Source organism: Phocoena sinus, chromosome 5 (assembly GCF_008692025.1).
Source record: "Phocoena sinus isolate mPhoSin1 chromosome 5, mPhoSin1.pri, whole genome shotgun sequence".
In the NCBI taxonomy this organism is placed as follows: domain Eukaryota; kingdom Metazoa; phylum Chordata; class Mammalia; order Artiodactyla; family Phocoenidae; genus Phocoena; species Phocoena sinus.
Window position 1 is genome coordinate 71,028,512 of NC_045767.1, and position 16,143 is coordinate 71,044,654.

Here is a 16,143-nt window from a genome sequence, read left to right on the forward strand (position 1 = left end):
ATGATTGAGGTGGCTTGCATGAAAATGGAAATATGCATTTAGACAAGCAAATGGAAATACACCATTAGATAAACATATACAAACTAAAGCTAAATAAAAAGGGCCTACAAAATGTTTAACCCACTCAACAATTTGTTTAATGAATTGAAGACAATAACTGTTTTTAAAACTATGTCCACATAACTATATTTGAAAATTAAATCTGGCCCTGTGCTTTCTCACAGCTATTACAAACAGCAAAATACAGATTGTGTAATCTTATTTCCAACAAAAAGAAGTATTTCATTTTATGAAAGAAAGCATGTTTTTCCTGGGTGATGAATTCTAAGAATTTATTGCAAAGATAATTAGATTAAAGCAAAAATCAGAGCACATATCTTCCTTAATGATCTAAAGAAAGATGGATAAATTGACACAGAATTGCTAAAATGAATGTGTTGGATTGAGTGAGATATACAGCTCTTTCCAGAATTTCTGTTGTGATTCTATCAACTATCATTCTTTGTGTTATTTATGGCTATACCCAGGGATAATTATTATTTATTAGAACAAGTTGGTGAGCATTTTCAAGAACAGAAGAAAAAAACAGCAGATTGCTAAATGAGCATACATGTCTTATATGTTTTCCCAAATGCACAATATATTTGTACAGTATAGGTTATCTTGCATGAAAAAACATACCTCAATATTAATATCTATTTTCTACTCCCCGAAAGAGCAAACTTGGGAGATTCAAGATGGCGGAGGAGTAGGTGGACGTGGAGTTCATTTCTCTCCATGGGTGCATCAGGAATACCTTTATAGATGCAACAATTCTCACAGAACACTGGCTGAAAACTAGCAGAAAATCTTGGACACTGGAAAAACTATAAAGATCCCTGCATAACTGGGTAGGATGGAAAAAAAGAAGGGCGAAGGAGGAGAAGAGGAAACGGGATGGGACCTGCACCCCAGGGTGGGGGAGATGAAGCAGAGGAGAGATTCCCAAATTTGGGGAAACACCCTCTCCGACAGGGAAATTGATTGGGATAAAAGGGAAGCATTTGAGGCTGTCAGAAGAAGGTGAAGCAGCCGATCCGTGGCACAGGGGACAGAGTGAGAAATACACATATGGTCCATACCACGGCTCTACGTGCCCCAGACTGGGATGTGTGTTCACAGGTGTGCAAGGGGGCTGGGAGCTGATGCATGGGGATTGGAGAACAGGCCCAGAGAGAAAACTGCTGTTGGCTGTGGGGAGACAGACTGAGGGTATGGGAGGGAGGAAATCTGCAGCAGGGAATGCCTATGGAGGAAGACTGGACTGCCACTGGGTGCTATTTCTGAGTCACACACAGGGGGAGGAGCCACTATTGTAACCTCTTTCTCCCCACACGCCGGTGCCTGCTGACGACAATAAAAGACGCCGGCTCAGGGCTGGCTCTTGTGTGCCAGCTGCTGAGCAATAAAAAGAAAAGCCCCCTCAGAGCTAGCCCTCACGTGCCTTATGCCAGGCACCAGAAAAGGCCTCACTAGGGCCATATCTCTTAAGCCCATGGCCACTGGCTTCCCTGTGCATTTGGAGCCACTGGGGCTCCCAATATCCAAACAGTCATACCACCTCTGCACTCGGTCCTCACAGGTGCAGAGCCAAGAGCTCCAAGGCAGCCTCAGGACCAGACTCCTGTAGGTGGACCACACGCAGAGGCAGGGATAAAACCAAACCTTAACCCCAGAGACAGGGTGACTAAAGAAGAATGAAAATCTTTCCATCAGCTGTACAAGCTACAGATTAAATCCCCACGATCAGCTGGGTAGACACTGCATCTATGGAATATCTAAGTAGACAATGAGTGTTCCCACAAATGAAAATGGTGAAGCTCAGGCAGCTGCGGACTTTGGGGGTAGCACACGCAGTACGTGGGCCAGATCACAGTCTGAGTGGTGCCCACAGGGCCCACAGCAGGTCCAGACACCAGCCCAGAGGCAGAGGAGAGCCTCTTGGGGAGGCAGAGGTGGGCTGTGACTCATGGCGTGGGCGAGGACACATATAGCAGAGACCCGAGGGAAACATAATTATCACTATTAATTTTATTATGTTTTGATTCATTCTGTTGTTGGTTGTAGTTTTTTTTTGTTCGTTTAGTTTTTTTCTTTTTTTTTTTTAGTCTTTTGGGATCTCCATGATTTATAACATACTTTTAATTTTTATTATTTTTTCAATGTCTATTTTTACTTTGCTTTCTTGTCCCTCATTTTTGCCCTTTTTATTTTATTTTATCATTATTATTTTTTAAATCACCTTTATCAGTTTGTTCTGTTTCCTTGCTTTATTCTTCAGTTAACACATTGCTTTGGTTTTGTTTTTAGGTTACGTGTTTTTGTCAGTTTTAATCTTAATTGTTTGATTTTATTTTTGAGTTCTATTTGTCTGGTTGTTCTCTTGCTTTTTGATTTGTTTGGCTCAGTTTGTGTTTCTTTTACCTGTGTGTGTGTTTCCTTGTTTCTGTTTCTCTTTGTTTGATTTTGCTTTTACCATTTCTCTGGAGTTTTCTTTATCTTTTCTTTTTCTTAAATATTCTTAAATATTTCTTAAACATTTTTTTGTATATTTCTGTTTCTATGTTGAATTTCTGTTGTTCTCCCTTCTTTCCCCCTTCTCATTTTCTTTTTTTTTTAATATTATTTTTGTCAGTTTGCTTGGTTTCTTTGCTTCACGTTTCAGTTGGCACTCTGCTTTGGTTTTGTTTTTTGGTTTAGGGTTTTTGTCAGCTTTCTCTTAACTGTTTGATTTCACTCTTGGGTTCTTCTGTTTGTTTGGTTGTTATCTTTCTATTTGACTTATTTGGCTCTGTTTTTGTTTCTTTTGTCTGTGTGTGTTTCCTTTTTTCTGTTTCTGTTTGTTGATTTTACTTTCTACCATTTGTCTGGGGTTTTGTTAGTCTTTTCTTTTTTTTTTAAAATCCCCTTTATTGCCGGGACAAGTGACCTGTGGTGTCTTGGTCCCTTGACCAGAAGTTGGGCCTGAGGCTCTGGAGTTGGAGCACCGAGTCCAGGATGCTGGACACTAGAGAATGCTGGCCCCAGGGAAGATTAATCGCCAAGAGCTCTCATGGACACCGCTGTCTGATTCCAAGCTCCACCCAACTGACAGCACCTCCCAGCACTGGACGCCTCACACCAAACAACAAACAAGACAGGAACACAAACCCACCAATAAATACACAGACTACCTAAAGTAATACTAAGCACACAGACAACCCAAAACACACCACCTGACAGGGTCCTGCTCATCAGAGGGAAAAGACGCAGCTCCACACACCAGAACACAGGCACCATTCCCTCCCATCAAGAAGCCTACACAAGACACTGGATCAACCCCAGCACTGGGGGCAGAGAACAGAAGCAAGAGAAACTATGACCTTGCCGCCTAAGGAAAGAGACTTCAAATATTGTAAATCAGACAAAATAAGAAGACAGGGAAATATCATACAGGCAAAGGAGCAAGATAAAACCCCACAAGACCAAATAAATGAAGAGGAAATAGGCAAACTACGTGAAAAAGATTTCAGAGTAATGATAGTAAAGATGATGCAAAATCATGGAATAGAATAGAGAAAATACAAGAAACGTTAAACAAGGTCCTAGAAAACTAAAGAGAAGACAAACAGTAATTAACAACACAATAACTGAAATTAAAAATACTCTAGAACAAATCAACAGCAGAATAACTGAGGCAGAAGAATGGATAAGTAACCTGGAAGATAGAATGGTAGAAATAGCTGCCGCAGAGCAGAATAAAGAAAACAGAAGGAAAAGAATGGAGGACAGTCTCAGAGACCTTTGAGACAACATTAAGTGAACAAAGATTCGAATTATGGGCGTCCCAGAAAAAGAAGAAAAAAAGAAAGGGTCTGAGAAAATATTTGAAGAGATTATAGTATAAAACCTCGCCAACATGGGAAAGGAAATAGTCACCCAAGTCCAAGAAGCACAGAGTCCCATACAGGATAAACCTAAGGAAAAACACGCTGAGACACATATTAATCAAACTAACAAAAATTAAACCCAAAGAAAAAATACTAAAAACAGTCAGAGAAAAGCAACAAATAACTTACAAGTTAACCCCTATAAGGTTAACAGCTGATCTCCCAGGAGAAACCCTACAGGCTAGAAAGGAGTGGCAAGATATATTTAAAGTGATGAACAGGAAAAACCTACAACCAAGATTACTCTACCCAGCAAGGATCTCATTCAGATTTGATGGAGAAATCAAAAGACTTACAGACAAGCAAAAGTTAAGAGAATACAGCACCACCAAACCAGCTTTACAACAAATGCTAAAGGAGCTTCTTTAGGCAGGAAACACAAGAGAAGGAAAAGACTTCCAAAAACAAACCCAAAACAATTAAGAAAATGGTAATAGAAATATACATATCAATAATTACCTTAAATGTAAATAGATTAAATGCCCCAACCAAAAGACACAGACTGGCTGAAAGGATACAAAAACAAGAACCGTATATAGGCTGTCCACAAAGGACTCACTTCAGACCTAGGGACACATACAGACTGAAAGTGAGGGGATGGAAAAAGATATTCCATGCAAAAGGAAATCAAAAGAAAGGTGGAGTAGCAATACTCATATCAGACAAAATAGGCTTTCAAAAAAAAGACTACTAAAAGACACAAGGAAGGACACTGTACAATGATAAAGGGATCAATCCTGGAAGAAGATATAACAATTGTAAATATTTATGCACCCAACATAAGATCACCTCAATACATAAGGCAAATGCTAACAGCCATAAAAGGGGAAATCGACAGTAACACAATAATAGTAGGTGACTTTAACACTCCACTTACACCAATGGAGAGATCATCCAAACAGAAAATAAATAAGGAAAAACAAGCTTTACATGGCACATTAGACCAGATGTACTTAATTGATATTTATAGGACATCCCATCCAAAAACAGCAGAATACACTTTCTTCTCAGGTGCACACGGAACATTCTCCAAGATAGATCACATCTTGGGTCACAAATCAAGCCTCGGTAAATTTAAGAAAATTGAAATTGTATCAAGCTTCTTTTCTGACCACAACACTATGAGATGAGATATCAATTACAGGAAAAAAACTGTAAAAAATACAAACACATGGAGGCTAAACAATATGCTACTAAACAACCAAGAGATCACTGAAGAAATCAAAGAGGAAACCAAAAAACCCAGAGACAATGAAAACACGATGCCCTAAAACGTATGGGATGCAGCAAAAGCAGTTCTAAGAGGGAAGTTTACAGCAATTCAATCTCACCTCAAGAAACAAGAAAAATCTCAAATAAAAAACCTAACCTTACAAGTAAAGTAATTAAAGAAAGAACAACAGCAAAAAAAAAACCCCTAAAGTTAGCAGAAAGGAAGAAATCATACAGATCAGATCAGAAATAAATGAAAAAGAAATGAAGAAAAAATAGCAAAGATCAAAAGCTAAAGAACTAAAAGCTGGTTCTCTATGAAAATAAACAAAATAGATAAACCATTAGCCAGACTCATCATGAAAAAAGGGAGAAGACTCAAATCAACAGAATTAGAAATGAAAAAGGAGAAGTAACAACTAACATTGCAGAAATACAAAGGATCATGAGAGACTATTACAAGCAGCTGTATGCCAATAAAGTGGATAACCTGGAAAAATGGACTAATTCTTAGAAAAGTACAAACTTGCAAGGTGGAACGAGGAAAAAATAGAAAACATGAACAGACCAATCACAACCACTGAAAATGAAACCGTGATTAAAATTCCTCCAACAAAAGCTGAGGGCCAGATGTCTTCACAGGAGAATTATATCAAACATTTAGAGAAGAGCTAACACTTATCCTTCTCAAACTCTTCCAAAATATAGCAGAGGGAAGAACACACCCAAACTCATTCTATGAGGCCACCATCACCCTGATACCAAAACCGGACAAAGATACTACAGAAAAAAGGAAAATACAGGACAATATCACTGATGAACATAGATGCAAAAATCCTGAACAAAATTCTAGCAAACAGAATCCAACAGCACATTAAAAGGATCATACAGGGCTTCCCTGGTGGCGCAGTGGTTGAGAATCTGCCTGATAATGCAGGGGACACGGGTTTGAGCCCTGGTCTGGGAGGATCCCACATGCCGCGGAGCAACTAGGCCCATGAGGCACAACTACTGAGCCTGCGCGTCTGGAGCCTGTGCTCCACAACAAGAGAGGCCGCGATAGCGATAGGCCTGTGTACTGCAATGAATAGTGGCCCACACTTGCCACAACTAGAGAAAGCCCTCGCACAGAAATGAAGACACAACACAGCAAAATAAATTCATTAAATAATAAACTCCTACCCCCAACATCTTCTTTAAAAAAAAAAAAAAAAAGGATCATACACCATGATCAAGTGGGGTTTATCCCAGGAATACAAGGACTCTTCAATATACGCAAATCAATCAACGTGATATACCATATTAACGAACTGATGGATGAAAACCATATGATCATCTCAATAGATGCAGAAAAAGCTTTGGAGAAAATTCAACACCCATTTATGATAAAAATTCTCCAGAAAGTGGGCACAGAGGGAACCTACCTCAACATAATAAAGGCCATATCCAACAAAACCACAGCAAACAACATTCTAAATAGTGAAAAAGTGAAAGCATTTTCTCTAAGATCAGGAACAACAAACACAAAGATGTCCACTCTCACCACTATTATTCAACATACTTGTGAAAGTCCTAGCCATGGCAGTCACAGAAGAAAAAGAAATAAAAAGAATACAAACTGGAAAAGAAGAAGTAAAACTGCCACTGTTTGCAGATGACATGATACTATACAAAGAAAATCCTAAAGATGCCACTGGAAAACTACTAGAGCTAATCAATGAATTTGGTAAAGTTGCAGGATACAAAATTAATGCATAGAAATCTCTTGCATTCCTGTACACTAACAACAACATATCAGAAAGAGAAATTAAGGAGACACTTCCATTCACCACTGCAACAAAAAGAAAAAAATACTTAGGAATAGACCTACCTAAGGAGGCAAAAGACCTGTATGCAGAAAACTGTAAGACACTGATGAAAGAAACCAAATATAATACAAACAGATGGAAAGATACACCATGTTCTTGGATTGGAAGAATCTATACTGTGAAAATGACTATACTATCCAAAGCAATCTACAGATTCAGTGCAACCCCTATCAAGTTACCAATGGCATTTTTTACAGAGCTGGCACAAAAAAAAATTTTTTATTTGTATGGAGACACAAAAGACCCTGAATAGCCAAAGCAATCTTGAGGGAAAAAAACGAAGCTGGAAGAATCAGAATCCCTGTCTTCAGACTATATTACAAAGTTACAGTCAACAAGACAATATGGTACTGGGACAAAAAGAGAAATTTAGATCAATGGTACAGGACAGAATGCCCAGAGATAAACCCATAGACATATGGGCACCTAATTTACGACAAAGGAGGCAAGGACATACAATGAAGAAAAGGGAGTCTCTTCAATAAGTGGTGCCGGGAAAACTGGACAGCTACATGTAAAAGAATGAAATTAGAACATTCCCTAACACCAAACACAAAAATAAACTCCAAATGTATTAAAGACTTAAATGTAAGACCAGATACTATAAAACTCTTAGAGAAAGACATAGGAAAAACACTCTTTGACATAAATCACAGCAAGATCTTTTTTGACCTACCTCCTAGAGTAATGGAAATAAAAACAAAAATAAACAAATGGGACCTAATGAAAATTAAAAGCTTTTACACAGTAAAGGAAACTATAAACAAGACAAAAAGACAACCCTCAAAATGGGAGAAAATATTTGCAAATGAAGCAACTAACAAAGGATTAATCTCCAGGATATATCAGCAGCTCATGCAGCTCAGTATCAATAAAACAAACAACCCAATGCAAAAATGGGTAGAAGACCTAAATTGACATTTCTCCAAAGAAAACATACAGATTGCCAACAAACAAAGGAAAAGATGCTCAGCATCACTAATCATTAGAGAAATGCAAATCAAAACCACAATGAGGTATCACCTCACACCAGTCAGAATGGGCATCATCAAAAAATGTAGAAACAATAAATGCTGAAGTGGGTGTGGAGCATAGGGAACACTCCTGCACTGTTGGTAGGAATGTACAGCCACTACAGAGAACAGTATGGAGGTTCCTTAAAAAACTAAAAATAGAACTATCATGTGACCCCGCAATCCCACTACTGGGCATATACCCTGAGAAAACCATAATTCAAAAAGATACATGTAGGGCTTCCCTGGTGGCGCAGTAGTTGAGAGTCCGCCTGCCGATGCAGGGGACACGGGTTTGTGCCCCAGTCCGGGAGGATCCCACATGCCGCGGAGCGGCTGAGCCCGTGAGCCATGGCCGCTGAGCCTGCACGTCCGGAGCCTGTGCTCTGCAGGGGGAGAGGCCACAACAGTGAGAGGCCCACGTACCGCAAAAAAAAAAAAAAAAAAAGATACATGTACCACAGTGTTCATTGCAGCACTATTTACAATTGCCAGGACATGGAAGTAACCTAAATGTCCATCAACAGATGAATGGATAAAGAAGATGTGGCACATATATACAATGGAATATTACTCAGCCATAAAAAGGAACAAAATTGAGTTATTTGTAATGAAGTGGATGGACCTAGAGTGTGTCATACACAGTGAAGTCAGAAAAACAAATACTGTATGCTAATGCACATATATGGAATCTAAAAAAACAGTACTGATGAACCTAGCGGCAGGGCAAGAATAAAGATGCAGACATGCAGAACGGACTTGAGGACACAGAGTGGGAAGGGGAAGCTGGGATGAAGCAAGAGAGTAGCACTGACAGATATACACTACCAAATGTAAAATGCATGGCTAGTGGGAAGCTACTGCATAGTACAGGGAGATCAGCTTGATGCTTTGTGACCACCTAGAGGGGTGGGATAGGGAGGATAGGAGGGAGACGGAAGAGGGAGGGGATATGGGGATATATGTATATGTATAGCTGATTCACTTTGTTGTACAATAAAAACTAACACAACATTGTAAAGCAATTATACTCCAATAAAGATATTTTAAAAAATTAAAGAGTAAGACTTTATTTTAATATGCAGTATCACATGAAGTTACATAAGTGAACATAATTTTAGCTTATAAGGCACTGCAAAAATGTAAATTAGTGACTAACATTGAAAAAAGTATAGTTATTTATCAGTGTTTTATCAGTGAGAACAAATTGCTACTCTGCATAGGCCAAATGCACTGCCTGCCAGTACCACAGCAAGCCGCTGAAGCCATTATCCCTGATGAATGCAATCATTAGGCAGCCAGGCTTTGTACCACGTGTCCATGCCCCCACAGGACCAGAAGTCAGAGTTCCTGGGCTAGGCATCTAATCCAAGGGCAGTGAATCTATTGGGTTGGTTTGTGACATTAAATGAGAACTGGTTCAATTTTTAAAAAATACTGGGGCCAATGTACTTCTTTTTTCTCTTTGGATTCAAACTAAGAAATGACAGGAAGATTGAGCAGTGACAGAATTGAAAGTGACAGAGGAATAATGAGGTAATAAAAATTACTTAGGAATATAGGCATAGAGGATAACAGAGTTGCCATCGGAGGTGTTTTGGTTTATGACAGGATCCAAGAAGGTAGGTGGCCTCCAAAAGCACTTGCTTTGCAGTTCAATACAAATCCGTGTTCTAATAAGAAAACATCTTAACCCTTATTTTTCCAGGTTTAGTGAGATATAATTGACAACACTGAGTACATTTAAGAGACACAATGTGATGATTTGATTGACATATATATTGCAAAATAATTACCACAGTAAGGCCAGTTAACACAACCATCACCTCACATAGTTACCTCTGTGTGTGTGTGTGTGTGTGTGTGTGTGTGTGTGTGTGTGTGTGTGGTGCGAACCTTTAAGATCTGCTCTCTTAGCAATTTTCAAGCACGTGATATATTAGATCCCCAAAACTTACTCATCTTATAACTGGAAGTATGTACCTTTTAACCATCATCACCCAATTCCTCTCTCCCACTGCAACTCTACTCTCTGTTTCTGAGTCCAGTTTTTTCAGATTTCACATATAAGTGGTATCATACAGTATTTGTCTTTCTCTGACTTATGTCACTTAGCCCTCAAGTTCCATCCTTGCTGTTGGAAATCGTAGGATATTTTTCTTTTTTTATGGCTGAATATTATTATTTATATTATTTAGAAAATACTATGTATGAATAATCATATTATACATCAATGATTATATATTATCGATATCAATAATTAACACACTATATTAATTATTTTATATATATATATACCTCCTGCTTTTCAAAGGCTTGCTTTACACTACTTGGCTTTTAGAACCTGTTTTTGTTAATCAAAAGAAATCTGAAGAGGATTTTTCACGTATACGAAAAAAGGCAAAAAGTAAAAATAGTGTTCAGCGCTTGTTTTGCAGTGAGGCCATTATATAAGCAGTGTGTACCTGGAGTAGCAAGAGTGGCACCACCAAGCTCCTTCCCCATGAACTACACTCAGCATCTCAGCATCAAGCCACTATAGTTTGAACTGTGTCTGTGAGCATCTGTGCTTTATCCAAATTTATTTCGTGCATCCATTAGCAAAATGTATGTATCCTAAGGTAACTGCTTCTTCACTTTACACCATTTCAGCTTAAGAAAGGTTTCATAGGAACACTCTGCTTTCGAATAGTGAGTGAAACCTGTATAGGACATCCTTATCCATTCATCCGTCAACAGATAAATTATTTCCATATATAGGCTATTGTAAATAATGCTACAATAAACATGAGAGTGCAGCTATCTCTCCCTATGGAAATGATTTCATTACTTTAGGCTATACACCTAGAAATGGGATAGATGGATCACAAGAGTAGTTCAATTTTTAATTTTTTGAGGAATCTCCATATAATTTTCCATATGGCTGCCTCAATTTACTTTATCACCAATAGGGCACAAGTGTTACTTTTCACGACATTCTTCCCAGCATTTTGTCTCTTGGCCTTTTGATAACAGCGATCCTAACAGGTGAAGTAATACCTCATTGTGGTTTTGATTTGCATTTCCCTGATGACTAGTGATGTTAAGGACCATTTCATGGTACTGTTAGCCATTTGTATATCTTCTTTGGAAAAACACCTATCCCAGGCCTCTACCCATTGTTTAATCCAATTATTTAGAATCTTTTGCTATTCAGTTGTATGAATCTCTATATTTAGGATAGTAATTCCTTATTAAATATATGGTTTGCAAATATTTTCTGCCATCCCATAGATTGCCTTTTCATTTGCTGACTGTTTCTTTTGCTGTGTAGAAGCTTTTTAGTTTGATGTAGTCCCACTCATTTACTTTTGCTTTTGTTGCTTGTGCTTTTAATGTCATAACCAAAAATGCCAACACCAACATCAAGGAGATTTTTTCCATTTTCTTCTAGAAGTTTTATGGTTTCAGGTCTTACATTTAAGTCTTTCATCCATTTTAAGTTAATTTTTCTCAGTTGTGTAAGATGGAGTCCAGTTTCATTCTTTTCCATGGAAATGTCCCGCTTTCACAACACCATTTATTGAATAGTCTACCTTTTCCCCATTGAGTATTCTTGGCTCCCCTGTCAAATATTAGTTGATCATATATGCATGGGTTTATTTCTGGGCTTTCAATTATGTTCCATTTATCTATGTGTCTGTTTTTATGCCAGGACTATACTTCTTAATTATTACAGCTTTTTAATATAATTTGAAACCAAGAAAAGCAATGCCTCCAGCTTTGTTCTTTCTCAAGGTGACTTTGGCAATTTGGGTTGCCAAATTTGACTTTGTGGTTCCATACAAATTTTAATTTCTTTTTCTACTTCTGTGAAAAATACCATGGGAAATTTGATAGGAATTTCATTGAATTTTTTTGATGCCTTCAAGTAGTATGGATAGTTTAACAATATTAATTCTTCTCATCCATGAACACAAGATATTTTCCATGTACATATGTCTTCTTCAATTTCTTTTGACAATGTCTTATCATTTTCAGTGTACAGGTCTTTCACTTTGCTTAAATTTATTACTTTTGATGATATTGTAAATGAGACTGTTTTCTTGAGTTCCTTTTCAGATAATTCATTATAAGTGTATAGAAACACAATTGATTTTTATACACTGATTTTTTATCTTGGAATTATTGAATTTGTTTACTAGTTCTAACAAGATTTCAGTGGAGTCTTTAGGGTTTCCTATATATAAAATAATGTCATCTGCAACCAGACACTTATACTACTTCCTTTCTGATTTGGATGTTTCTTATTTCTTTTCTTGCCTAATTGCTCTGGCTAGGACTACCAGTACCATGTTGCATACAAGTGGTTTAACTGGGCACCCTTGTATTGATCATGATCTTAGAGGAAGAGCTTTCAGCCTTTCACTGTTAAGTATGATGTTAGCTATGGACTTGTCAAATACAGTCATTATTATTTTGAGGTACATAACTTTTATACCCAACGTTGACAGTTTTTATCATAAAAGAATGTGTATTCCACTATTTTTGGATGAAACATTCTATATATATATCTGTTAGGTCCATTTGAACTATTGTGTTGCTCAAATTCACTGTTTCTTTATTGATTGTCTATCTAGATAATCTGTCTTTTGTTCACAGTAGGATTTTAAAGTTCCCTACTATTAATTGATATTTATAGGACATTCCATCCGAAAACAGCCGATAACACTTTCTTCTCAAATGCACATGGAACATTCTCAGGATAGATCACATCTTGGGTCGCAAATCAAGCCTTGGTAAATCTAAGAAAACTGAAATGACATCAAGCATCTTTTCCAAACACAACACTATAAGATTAGAAATAAATTACAGGTAAAAAAAAGACATAAAACACATGGATGCTAAACGATACATTACTAAATAACCAAGAGATCACTGAAGAAATCAAAGAGGAAATCAAAAAATACCTAGAGACAAATAACAATGAAAACACCATGATCCAAAAGCTATGGGATGCAGCAAAAGCAGTTCTAAGAGGGAAGTTTAGAGAAATACAAGCCTACCTCAAGAAACAAGAAAAATCTCAAATAAACAATCTAACCTTACACCTAAAGGAACTAGAGAAAGAAGAAAAAGCAAAACCCAAAGTTAGTAGAAGGAAAGAAACCATAAAGATCAGAGCAGAAATAAATGAAATAGAAACAAAGAAAACAATAGCAAAGATCAAAAAAACTAAAAACTGGTTCTTTGACGAGATAAACAAAATTGACAAACCTTTAGCCAGACTCATCAAGAAAAAGAGGAAGAGGACTCAAATCAATAAAATTAGAAATGAAAAAGGAGAAATTACAATGGACACCACAGAAATACAAAGCATCATAAGAGACTACTATAAGCAACTCTATGCCAATAAAATGGACAACCTGGAAGAAATGGACAAATTCTTAGAGAGGTATAACCTTCCAAGACTGAACCAGGAAGAAATAAAAAATATAAACAGACCAATCACAAGTAATGAAAGTCAAACTGTGATTAAAAATCTTCCAACAAACAAAAGTCCAGGATCAGATGGCTTCACAGGTGAATTCTATCAAACATTTAGAGACGAGCTAACACCCATCCTTCTCAAACTCTTCCAAAATATTGCGGAGGAAGGAACACTCCCAACTCATTCTATGATGCCACCATCACCCTGATACCAAAACCAAACAAAGATACTAGAAAAAAAGAAAATTACAGACCAATATCACTGATGAATATAGATGCAAAAATCCTCAACAAAATACTAGCAAACAGAATCCAAATTAGCAAACACTATGATCAAGCGGGATTTATCCCAGGGATGCAAGGATTCTTCAATATACGCAAGTCAATCAATGTGATACACCATATTAACGACTAATGAATAAAAACCATATAATCATCTCAACAGATGCAGAAAAAGCTTTGGACAAAATTCAACACCCATTTATGATCAAAACTCTCCAGAAAGTGGGCATAAAGGGAACCAACCTCAACAAAATAAAGGCCATACCCAACAAACCCACAGCAAACATCATTCTCAATAGTGAATAACAGAAAACATTTCCTCTAAGATCAGGAACAAGACAAGGATGTCCACTCTTGCCACTATTATTCAACATACTTTTGGCAGTCCTAGCCACAGCAATCAGAGAAGAAAATAAATAAAAGCAATACAAATTGGAAAACAAGAAGTAAAACTGTCACTGTTTGCAGATGACATGATACTACACATAAAAAATCCTAAAGATGCGACCAGAAAACTACTAGAGCTAATCAATGAATTTGGTAAAGTTGCAGGATACAATCCTAATGTACAGAAATCTCTTGCATTCCTATACACTAACAAGAAAAGATCAGAAAGAAAAATTAATGAAACAATCTCATTCAACACTGCAACAAAAAGAATGAAATGCCTAGGAATAAACTTACCTAAGGATGTAAAAGACCTGTACTCAGAAAACTATAAGACACTGATGAAAGAAATCAAAGATGACACAAACAGATGGAAAGATATAACATGTTCTTAGACTGGAAGAATCAACATTGTGAAAATGACTATACTACCTAAAGCAATCTACAGATTCAATGCAATCCCTATCAAATTACCAATGGCATTTTTCACAGAACTAGAACAATAAAATCTTAAAATTTGTATGGAGACACAAAAGACCCCGAATAGCCAAAGCAATCTTGAGGGAAAAAAAACAGAGCTGGAGGAATCAGACTCCCTGTTTTCAGACTATACTACAAAGCCAGTCATCAAAACAATATGGTACTGACACAAAAACAGAAATACAGATCAATGGAACAGGATAGAAAGCCCAGAGATAAACCCACGCACCTATGGTCAACTAGTCTATGACAAAGGAGGCAAAGATATACAATGGAGAAAAGACAGTCTCTTCACTAAGTGGTGCTGGGAAAACTGGACAATAAAATGTAAAAGAATGAAATTAGAACACTCCCTAACACCATACACAAAAATAAACTCAAAATGGATTAAAGAACTAAATGTAAGACTGGACACTATAAAACTCTTAGAGGAAAACATAGGAAGAACACACTTTGACATAAGTCGCAGCAAGATCTTTTTTGACCCACCTACTAGAGTAATGGAAATAAAAACAAAAATAAACAAACGGGACCTAATGAAACAAAAGCTTTTGCACAGCACAGGAAAACTCTAAACAAGATGAAAAGAAAACCCTCAGAATGGGAGAAAATATTTACAAGTGAATCAACAAAGGATTAATCTCCAAAATATATAAACAGCTCATGCAGCTCAATATTAAAAAAACAAACCCATTCCAAAAATGGGCAGAAGACCTAAATAGACATTTCTCCAAAGAAGACATACAGATGGCCAAGAGGCACATGAAAAGCTCTCAACATCACTAATTATTAGAGAAATGCAAACCAAAACTACAATGAGGTATCACCTCACACCAGTTAGAATGGGCATCATCAGAAAATCTACAAACAACAAATGCTGGATAGGGTGTGGAGAAAAGGGAACCCTCTTACACTGTTGGTGGGAATGTAAATTGATACAGCCACTATGGAGAACAGTATGGACATTCCTTAGAAAACTAAAAAATAGAATTACCATATGACCCAGGAATCCCACTACTGGGCATATACCCAGAGAAAACCATAATTCAAAAAGACACATGCTCCCCAGTGTTCACTGTAGCACTATTTACGACAGCCAGATCATGGAAGTAACCTAAATGTCCATCGACAGACGAATGGATAAAGAAGATGTGGTGCAATGGAATATTACTCAGCCATAAAAAGGAACGAAATTGGTTCATTTGTATAGACATGGATGGACCTAGAGACTGTCATACAGAGTGAAGTCAGAAGGAGAAAAACAAGTATCATCTCTTAATGCATATGTGTGGAATCTAGAAAAATGGTACAGATGAACCAGTTTGCAAGGCAGAAATAGAGACACAGATGTAGAGAACAAACGTATGGACACTAAGGGGGAAATCAGGGGGTGGTGAGGTGAAGGTGGGATGAACTGGGAGATTGGGATTGATATATAAACACTAATATGAATAAAATAGATAA